This window comes from Cupressus sempervirens, chromosome 7 (assembly GCF_028749045.1).
Source record: "Cupressus sempervirens isolate cs-2001-9-10 chromosome 7, ASM2874904v1, whole genome shotgun sequence".
In the NCBI taxonomy this organism is placed as follows: Eukaryota; Viridiplantae; Streptophyta; class Pinopsida; order Cupressales; family Cupressaceae; genus Cupressus; species Cupressus sempervirens.
In genome coordinates, this window is record NC_143124.1 from 202,476,906 (window position 1) to 202,485,351 (window position 8,446).

Here is an 8,446-nt window from a genome sequence, read left to right on the forward strand (position 1 = left end):
ACGATAGACAATGCTACAAGCTACAAAGAAGGCAAAGATATATTCATCTGTAGAAACTTTCCCATCACCATTGAATTTTGGGAAGACCTAAATATAAAGTCACATTTTCAATCATTATTTGTTGTCAAAATAGATCTTTTCTAATTAAAAATTTATCCATTGTCTAAACTGTAGTAAAATATATACTCTTCAATGCTCCATCATTAAAGAGGTGATTTCATTTTTCCACCAAAATATCAAGCTTTATATGAGAAAATGAAAGAGAAAATGAAAAAAAAAACACTTAAATGCATCACTTTATAGAGAAATCCACTTTATTTTTACAACTAATGAGCTTGCCAACACATTTACACAGACAATACCATAACTAGGGCATGGAATTAACACCCATGTATACACCCATAGCTTGATAAAACATACCCTAATGACAATACAAACACATAATTCATTTCAATCCCATCCTTACAAATAGATGAAAACATGATTTTCTAGAATAGAAAAAAAAAGAAAAGGAGATATACGTAAGCTCTTGGTGCAGCATCTTTCTTGTTTCCCTTCAAATATCGATCATACTCCTTTGCATAATATTTCACATGATTTTTAGTATGAACAATCCTCATGCACACATAATCCACATCATCAGAACTTGGAGACATTGGCCATTCATATAATTATAAAACCATAAAGCCCAAAAAACAACAACCACCACAAAGAGACCAGTGGAAAAAAGCTCTAAAAATGTCACAAATAGCAAGGTTCCTATAGGTATCAAAACAAGGCATAAAAGTACCAAAATAGGGGCTAAAATGACCCTGGTTAGCCCTATGATAAACAACAATGTGACCAAGGTTGTGGCACCTAAAATCTGAGTGGAGTTTGATGCAAATTTATGGATTTTATTCATAAATCTGTGATATCCTTCAGCCATTTGACAACATTAGAAAAAGCTAGAAAAATCTACTTTGTCAATCTGAGGATCTTCAATCCGCTATTAATATAGGTGGATGAGATATTTGGGCTTGGGATATTTTGACAATGAATTGTAGTTTACGATATGTGGCAATTTAAGACTCAAAAAACACAACACCGACTCCTCGATTTTGTATTTATAATATGTCCTATTTTTTTGGAGTTGAGACTAATTATAATGACATAAATTTTATAAATAGTTTCTCTCCATGGCATTGCATTAATTCATTTTTATTATAGTATTTTAAAAAAATAGGTTAGGTAGGATGATTATTATGTTCAAATGTAACTAGGGGAAAGGACTTGGTAGGCACCAATGGTGGTTAAGATTGTCTCTCCTGTTATAGTATCACTAGAAATTGTACCTTAGTGTGCAATGGGTACACCATAGAGAATGTAAAACATTAATAGTAAAACATCTCAAATAACATCCACACAAGTATGGCACCGAGATTTAACGTGGAAACCCAATTTGAGAAAAACCACTAGCAACATGCTACCAAATTTCCACTCTTCTAAAGTGAGCTCTGTGAGGACTCAACCTTGTTAAAGGTTACAATACACACTATTAAGGGATTTAATCATCTTGTTAGGAGTGGTCTGGTTAGAGGGTTTTAGAACATTCTATTAGAATGCCACCTCAATTAAAATATTTACAAATGACTATTAGGTCAACCTTGATATAAGGACCTTAATATTGATACAATGTTTAGAAAGTAACAATAGGTTGATCTGAATAAATACAACTCATTTTGCAAATACATATTAGAATTTTATGTAAGAACTGATTCATTGACTGACCTCCATTATCATTTCCATCAGTGATTTTCTTGGAAACCCTTCAAGTAATCACTCTTCACCTCAACACTTCATTGTTTATCCTTCTTCTCAAGTTCGTCAATCAACAAAATTAACAACTGCTCCAACTTTACTAGGTTAGCCCTTATGCCTCCAAATATAGGTAGTTTTGATAATTTTTTCTCTTAAACATCACTGTTGATCTTAAGTTTAGGTTAGATTCATTGATTCCTTCCACCATTTTTTCCCTCCTCCTTCTAGAAACTTCTCAAAACTTCCCTTTGAATCCATGTCTAGAAGCTCACAAACACAGTTTATTATGCATTTATTGTTCCAACTCATCAACCCTTATCTATAACAAGTTTTACATACTATAGAATACTTCCTCAACTATGCTTGACCTAATCATCGATGTATAGTCTGTATGACCTCATTCTCTATCTATTACTCTACTAGTGTTCACAAAAAAAATGCTACGTTGACATCAATGATAGGTAAAATTTAAAACAACTAGTTCATATGAATGAGAACTTAACAAACTAATTTAGTTATTGCATTTCCTATTCAACAGAACAAAAATGAACTAATCTATCAGTTGCAACATTCATATTTATCTTTTTCCATCTCTAATACAATATTTACAAAAGATAACAAAAGGGAATACAAAACTAAGTAGCATGATCACACAATGTAATGATAAAGATAAAAGGGGATGAAAGAAACAAGAACCATGCATAGAGAAAAAGATAGTCGTCGTGTTGAGAAACCCTCAACATTTGGTGAAGCGAAGAAGAATTGAGATGGGCTTAACCTCCCAACCATGGACCTTAAATTATCCCCACACAATCTCAACCAAGAAAGGCCCTTCTACCTTAGGTTAGGCTTGGGGCACCATGATCTTTCCATCCAAGTATTTTGGTGGTAAAGTGTTGGCTAAGAAACATACAAGGTAGTGGATATCCTCCAACAAACCCCTCTCTATCAGCTAGCACTCTAACCTTTGGTGATAATTGTGAGAAGCATGCCATTAACCTACCTTGGCCAAGGATTTTAGTGGGCTACTAATTGTGCCCAATCATCCACTACTCTACATGACAACAAGAATTATTTTTTGGAAAAGCATGAGTTGGCTCAATTTTATTTATATAATTTTATGATTTAATCACTTTCTTTTCTGACTTTCCTTTGCTCTTACATGGATGTTTTTCCTACCACCCATTATTTCATAACCCTTCCAGTCTTGGGGTGTATCCTAGGAGATTCTAAGATCATGTAGAAATCAAATAGTAGATTAAGCATTCAATATTTAGAAATCATCTCAAGCTAATCTTATGTTAGAGGCATATTGTCAACACTTTTGTATAAGAAATGTCGATTATTATGCACAATCGGTAATTTGGTGCTTGCTTATAAAATATTTCATGCACAAGATATGTTAAGTGAAAGTAATTACCAAAACATTGAAAGAGTTTTCAAAGTCAATTTATGATAATCACATGATTGCATTTCCAAAAATATTCTATAAGCATGACATCAAAATGATGATCAAAGATTACATAATAGCTACTTTGGAAAGAAATCTATGATAGCTTAATAAAACTATTATTTGCAATAGTCAAAAACAACAATGAACAATTTGTATAAATGATAATTTAGCAAGAATAATGACTACATAACTTGTAGTTGATTTTACACTACCTAGCTTGACTTGAGAGAAATGATTGTGATATAGTAGAATTATAATGAAATTTTTGGCAAATGAAGATGACAAGACCAAAGTCACTTCTATCGTCATTGTGGTTGTAGAGCGTCTTGATGATCCAAAGTATATTTGTAGACTCTGGTTATGGCTTTGAGATGAAATTCTTGGAGAATATCAAGAAATGAGGAAAGATAAAAGATGACATCTCACATGGTTATGGAGAGAGAAATAATTATAACATCCCACAAATGTATCTTAGAAGAAAAAGGTCAAGGTGGCAATACATGGCTAGTTATCGGTCAAATGAAAAGTAACTCCATTATTTCAAATTAAAAAGAATTATGAGTCATTATGAAGATAGAGAATCACTCAAACAATATGGAGCTAACATCAAAGATAAACATAAAGGTTATTGTTCCTTATGATTTTATAATATATTGACATCATTCTATTCATGCCATCCCTATTTGTACGTATATATATCTATTTGTGTGTGTGTGTGTGTGTGTGTGTTTGTATGCATGAAATTAATCATATAATTCTTTTGTACCATTATATTGGTTTATGCACATACATGTAGGTGCAAGTATAGATGTTAAGATAACATGGTGGGTGAACCCACAATACTAGGTACCACTTTTGGGGGACGAAGGAAATCATGAAATGATGAAAAATTTGCATATAGAATTTTACATATGTTCGCCCGAACATGTTAACTATGCTTGTGTGAACATTTAAGCATTCTATGTTCGCAGAAACATATTAAGTTTAAATAAGGTATGTTTGTGCGAACATACCTTACTAATATGTTTGTGTGAACATATTTGCAACAAAAATTTTGCGATTGAAATTCCACTTTTCCATTTGAGATCTTGATAAATTTGCCTTTTTTGTATGTTTGTGCGAACACAAACTATTATAAATGTTTGCATGAACATGTTAAATAAAAATTTTGGCTGTCAGATTACTTTACTCATACGTTCGCACAAACATGGGTTCACACGAACATGCCTAATATGTTCACGTGAATGCATAAAATTAGGAAAATTTTAACCCTTTTTCCTTTCTTTTTTTTTCCTCTTTTGACTCTCATAATTGTAGGAGAATGATCTCCTACTGTAAAACAAAAAATATCAAAATGTGCTGCTTGGAGCAAGCTTTCCAATGACTATAATTGTAATACATATTTTAGTCATTAAGACTTTCAAATATGAGTTTAACTCATTATAGGTTCATTACCAATTGAACATCAACCGACTACAACACCTCGGGAAAATTAGTAAATCAGGTCAATTTTTTTTTGAAAAACATGTAGGAACTAGCTTATTGAGATACCTTTCTATTAAAAAAAATTTAGGTTAATGATAAATTGACTTCAAATTATCTGTGTCAAATGGAATGTATGTTTGAATTACAATTTGTGTGACTTCAAAACTTCATAAACTATACAATATTCAACCAAAATAAATCAAACCAAATGCATCCTCTGGATATTGATGTTACAAATCTAACGCTGAAAGAATTACTTCATTATCATTTCTAAAAAAAATTATGTGCGTCAAACAGACTATCACTCTTTAAAAATATTGAATTTTATTATGTACCACTTTTCGGAGGAGATAAAAAAATTGATATAATTTTTTATAAAAAATTATTAAAAATATGGTTACAAAGTAGGAATAAAGTACTCAAAATCACTAGTTTATGTCATCTTCAAATTATTTATAGTTTTGGAGATATAGTCACTTGAATGTGATGTTTGTTGCAAAAATATTGATTTCAGTGTCAAAATTGGTCAAAAAGTGCAACCCGTTATTGTGGGATCACCCTGGTGTCAATATATAGAATTATATTCAGGTGATTACACTCCAGTCTCAATATAAAAAGGTAACTATTTTACAATATTTTAAATGTTTAATTTCTTTTGTGTGTTATGAACCAAGTGGGTAGCTCATGGTTGTCTAATGTATGCTCTTACTTTCTCAGTCATTAAATCCTTAACCAAGATGGTTAGAACCCATAATTGTCTTCTTGTGCATCCAAGAGTAATTTTCCCAAGTTATTACACAATTATCACAACAACTAACCACCAATTTCACTAAACAGCTATCTTTTATAACTTCTTGATAAAAATATAAAATATTCATTTTCAGTTAAAATTTGTAACAAATAACTAACAAGTCATTTTTACAAGAATCAAAATGAACAACTAGAATTTCCATTTTTATTGAACTAATTTAACTACCCAATTAACATTTGTAAGATTCAATTACATAATGCAAAGATTACTATCAAAAGCAAGATACCAAATTGTTTGAACCCAAAGATATAATCTCTTGCTCATCATACCACCAATACAAATTATACCAACTTGGGAAGAGAGAGAAAGAAAAAATAAATAATTTGGATCTTTGTTTAAATACTTGTGAATGTAATAAAATTTGGCTTCTATGCTAGAATCATTCGATTGATAAAAGTAGTGGCATTAAGGTTAGAACATATGACATGCTGAGAGGGAAACATATTCAAACAATAGGCCCTTTTATGAGTTACATAATGTATGTTTACAAACTATAAATGCTAGCATAGAATATTTATATTTTATTAATTTCTTAAACTCTATTTTTCAAAATGGAAGAGATAGGTAATGAAAATGATTTTAGTACCTATAGAATTGTGAACTTCCCATTTCTTTTAAACCTGAGATGCAATGGCTCGATGCCAATGAACCTACCAAATAGATAATGCCACTAATAGTGAAGAACCTCTGCAAATCTATAGCATCCATTGATCATCAACTTTGTGACACACTAGTGCTCATATATGAGATTAGGCAGTGTGAAAATGGGTATTTATACAAGCACAAGTTTTTGTATATGGTTACCCCGAGAAAAATTCAAAGTAACATTTTTTAATCTAGACTAAACTATATTATTCCTATTATAAGGGTAAAACATATGCAATTCTATGAAATACTTTATCTATTTAAACTATATAGGGTATAGGTAATGTACAAGCATATTAGGTATATGGCAATAAAGAAATTTTTTTTTCTAGGTTGCAAATGTAGGGGCCTCAAAGATAATTAGGATAGATACCAACTCATCTAAGTAATACATAAAAGAAAATTTTATGTGGAAAATAGGGAAGAATTTTATAGCTATTTATTAGAAATACATCATATTTTCATATTCCATTTAATTGCCATCGGATGAAACCCAAAAGCCAATACTGTTAACCTTTAGGAGAGAAACATTTAACATGATGTTTGACCTTTTGTTTGTTCATAATCAAAGTATTTGGGGAAAGAAACTCCATCAATACAAAAGGTCATGAGAAGTTCATTCAACATATTATTAAATTTATAAATAAATTAATCTTCCCCAATTTCTATTAGATAATTGTGAGTTCAATTTTTTTGATCATATGAAAAATATTATTTTCGCATCAGAATTTCAAATAGTAATTTAGCACAGTGACCACTGTAATTCTTCAACAGAATTCAAAGATAATACTAGAATTGCTTTCCCTCCTTGGATAGAATTTACAACCATGTATTTATGATGGCCATGGTATATAGATATATTATTGGAACAACTAAGAACAAACCCTATAGATGTATTTTTGATGGCCATGACATATAGATATAGAGATATATTATAGAATTTACAAACCCAAAAATGAACAAGCTAGTATCATAAACTTGAATAATGACTCTTTTTGAATGGATCAAGATTTAGTATACAAAGATATTGAAAATGCCAAGAAAATGATAGCTACCACATTTAATATTTGGAAATTTCTTGAGAAAGATATTGGAAACATTAAGAAAGTGGTTGGAAGTTGAAATTTTACATTAGTCATCTCCAGGTCAACTTGGGTAAGATTTATAAGCATATGGAAGAATATTATCTATTGCAAAGATTTTGTTAGGAACATCACCATGACTTCTCAAGTGTTTGAGAATGGACTAGAAAAAAAGAAAAAAGAGTCATAAGTTGGATAATGTTTCTTCTTTAACAACATTATATCATATGTCTAACAAGCTCCAAGAAGAAAGGTAAGGATAAAGTAACCCACAAAACTCTTTCTTTATCCATCCCTATAGAAATAGGTAAGGTTCCTAACAAGTTTTTTTAAAGCCATGATATATTTTAGATAAAAAGTGACAAAATATTAAAGAATTGAAGTTGTTGCATGAATTACAGTTGGTTCCATTATTTGTTAGCGACTCTTCCTTAGCTTTTTTCTAATTATAGTTTCTTTTTCTTTTTCACTCTAAATATTAGCTTTCAACAATCTCTCTTCAGGTTAGATTTATCTCTTTTGTCTTCGTGGTTGCTATTAAATGGCTTTAGATCCTCCCAAGTTTATCAAATAAAAATAATTCTTTTGTGAATCATTATCGAGAATTCAATAACATATTTTAGCTCATAAGGTCTAAATTTCAATATTAAAGTCATGTAATTATATTCTTATTTGGAACTTTCTTGCAATAAAAAAGGTCTAATATGGTAACATTTAATTAGACAGACATAGTAAATTAAGAAAAAAAATCCTTTGCAAACATGAAAATGAATGAATAGGCCTATGTCCATAAGAGAATATAAGCATTGAATGTGAGGGATAAGCATAGCTAATAATTTGTGATCATATGCAAACTTGAAGCATGCAACATTAAAGGACCACAACTATGTCATTGGATAAATTACCATTGTAGATCTAATTTAAGGTGCTCCAAATCCAATAGGAAGACATATTGAATCTTACTTGAAAGTGGATTATGTTAATTTGACACAGACACATCATATTTTTATTTAAAAAATGAGCCAATTTTATTTCAGATCCTATCAAGCCTTTGAACAATCCTAAAAGGGTAGAAAGGGGTGCAACATGTTTAAAAATATAAAAAATTAGAGGTGGGATATAAAGAGGTAGAAAACATAATGTAAGAATATAAAATAAATGAATTGTGGA

At 30.5% G+C, this 8,446-nt stretch overlaps 1 pseudogene; it reads right to left on the bottom strand.

The window, feature by feature from the left end:
• Window positions 1–367: 367 nt before the first annotated feature.
• Window positions 368–928, bottom strand: LOC149546195 (oleosin pseudogene; annotated as a pseudogene).
• Window positions 929–8,446: the final 7,518 nt, after the last annotated feature.